Genomic DNA, 2,500 nt, shown 5'->3' with positions numbered 1-2,500 from the left:
GACGGTGACATGAAGAGAGATATTTAACAGTGAAAAAACAGCAGTCATATATAAGTGAAAGGCTCACTACTAGGCTGCTGTAAACCCTGACTGAGGCGACCACTGAGGCGACCACTCCAGGTCTGCCATAAAAGTGAATAATGGTGCTATTTCAAGGCTACATGGGCTGTGATGTCATACTGGAGGAGAGGAACATCACTCGCTGCACACTGCCATTCCTGCCGGCTCAGCAGAGCTCGTGTTCTTTATATAAATCATTACCCCACTGACAAACAACATGACCTCACTCACAACAAGCCACACAAGCGGAGACCGCCACAACAAAAACACGCCGCCTACTCCAACTCTGGAAGCTCTGCGCTGGGCTGGAGAGCTGGAGAGCTGGCGAGCTGGCTGTATGTTTTGAGTTGAGGATGTTGATGTGTTTTTAATGATGGGGCTCTGGCCCCGCGCTGGTAGAGCCTGGGCATGGGGCACATGCTGCTGATTTAGGCTTGTTTGCTGGCAGCTCTCGTCGGAAATCATTCTATTTTTCAGCCCACTTCCCACGTTCAGCTGGTTTCTCTTCCTCTCTCCTTCTATTCATTAATTCTGTTCTTCAACCTCACTCTGTTTTTTCCCCCCTCCTCCCATCCTCTCTCCCTGTTGGTCTTCTCTGACTCTAGTTTCTCCCTCACACGTCTCCTGTTTCTATCTCCCATCCTCCAGCCTGGCCTCTGTTCTCGCCTGCCTGTGCCTTATCCTGCCCCCCTCTCTGTATCTTCTACTCCCCCCCCCCCCCCCCCCCCCACACACACACACACCATGATTCATCTCTCCATCCATCACTCCTGACACCGTGTGTTTTTCTCCACTGTTTCTAGGTCGGAGCAGGGCACTTGAATGAGTGTTGTGTGTGTGTGTGTGTGTGTGTTTTGTGTGTGCGTGTGTAGTACTCGGAGTGTGTGTTCTGTCGAGCGTTTTTAAGTGTGTGTTTGACAGTCTAGCCTAAACTCCGAGGCGAGGGGGGAGGTGGAGTGGGGGGCTGGGGGGTGTCTGGTCTGTCAGCCCATCTTGGAAGACGAGCAAACAGGAGGTGAGGAAACTAAACAAAAAGACTGGGCAAGGACAGACAAGACTCGCTCCCTTCAGTGTCTCCAGCCCCCCCAGTCAAAACAGCCCCGTCTATCACTCTCACTCATGACGGAAATGACTTTCTATTTGCATAAACATCTCCACAAAATTAGCAAAACAACCCTGGAAACGTTATGTCTAGCAGCCCCTGACCCATGAGCGTTCAACCAGGGAAAGGTTAAAAGGTTATAAATATCTGTGTGAGAATCTTGGATCACTAACTGTTCCCTGGGGATTAAAGACCAAGTCGCAGCGGTCCCACAGAAAGCCACTGGGACATCAGAGGAGGCAAATGTCTGGGGTGGTTGTCTGGTGCCAAGCGGTCCGATTCCGGGACGCCCAGTTGTTTGTGCGAATATTGCCTCTATTGGCCTCGTTCCGTTTGAAAATAGAAAGCGTTGTAAATCTGGGCAGGCGAGGGGGAGGGAGGCGGGGGCTTGTGGTGGTGTGGTGTGGCCTGGCAGGCAGGCAGTGCTGGGAGCCAGAAGCAGGAAGCAGTGCTCTCTCTCTGGCCTCGCTTGTTTATGACTGAGCTGACTCGGGCTTGCCAAGGCGGTTGGATCGGGATCAGGATCTGGGAATTTGTAGGGTGTGGAGCGAGAAGGAGACCTGTGGTTGCTTTTTTGTGTGGGTTATTCCACAACATTGTCCATATCCTCCTGATTGGTCCCAGATATAAATCTCTGGTGACAGCGTTGATATTTTCTAACGATGCACGGTGGTTTGGTTTTTTTTTGTCATTGGTTCTGATGGAGGAGACATTAATTCTGAGGGGATGATGTCAGTGTTTGAACAACTGAACAACATCAAGTTGTGGTGATATGGGGAATACACTCATGCCAAAACATCGCATACAGTTGGTACTTGGAGGAAGAGTGTATGTGCGTGAGGGTGTGGAGATTTAGTGTATGTGAAAGAAACAGTGTGTGAGTGTGTGAGTGTGTGAAAGAAACAGTGTGTGAGTGTGTGAGAAAAAGACAGACAGATAGAGAGGGGAGTAGAATGGAGATAGCTAAAATGTGTGATGAAAAGAACAAGAAGGAGAGAAAACTATGATCAGATGTACGTATGTGTGTGTGAGAGAGAAAGAGATAGTGGAATGGAATAGGTCCAGAGTGTGTGTGTGTGTGTGGGGGGGGGGGGGGGCACTGTGAAATGGAGAAGGATCTGAGGTCCAGAATCTGTGTGTGTGCGTGTGTGTGTGTGCGTGAGTGTGTGTGTGTGTGTGTGTGTGTGTGTGTGTGTGTGTGTGTGTGTGTGTGTGTGTGCGTGCGTGTGTGTGTGTGTGTGTGTGTGAGTACGTGTGCGGAGCTGGCTGATGTGATAATGTGCAGCTCGTGGCCACAGCCCCTCGCTGCTCTGATAAGACTGAACTCAGGACTTCAAA

At 50.3% G+C, this 2,500-nt stretch overlaps 1 protein-coding gene across 6 annotated transcripts in view; it reads right to left on the bottom strand.

Moving 5' to 3' along the window:
• adgrl3.1 (adhesion G protein-coupled receptor L3.1) overlaps nucleotides 1-2,500 on the bottom strand; it is a 93,774-nt gene that overhangs the window by 38,677 nt on the left and 52,597 nt on the right. The gene's annotated exons all lie outside the window — the stretch shown is intronic.

The sequence above is a fragment of the Clupea harengus genome, chromosome 22 (genome assembly GCF_900700415.2).
Source record: "Clupea harengus chromosome 22, Ch_v2.0.2, whole genome shotgun sequence".
Lineage (NCBI taxonomy): Eukaryota > Metazoa > Chordata > Actinopteri > Clupeiformes > Clupeidae > Clupea > Clupea harengus.
This window is presented reverse-complemented; position numbering and strand designations above follow the sequence as displayed.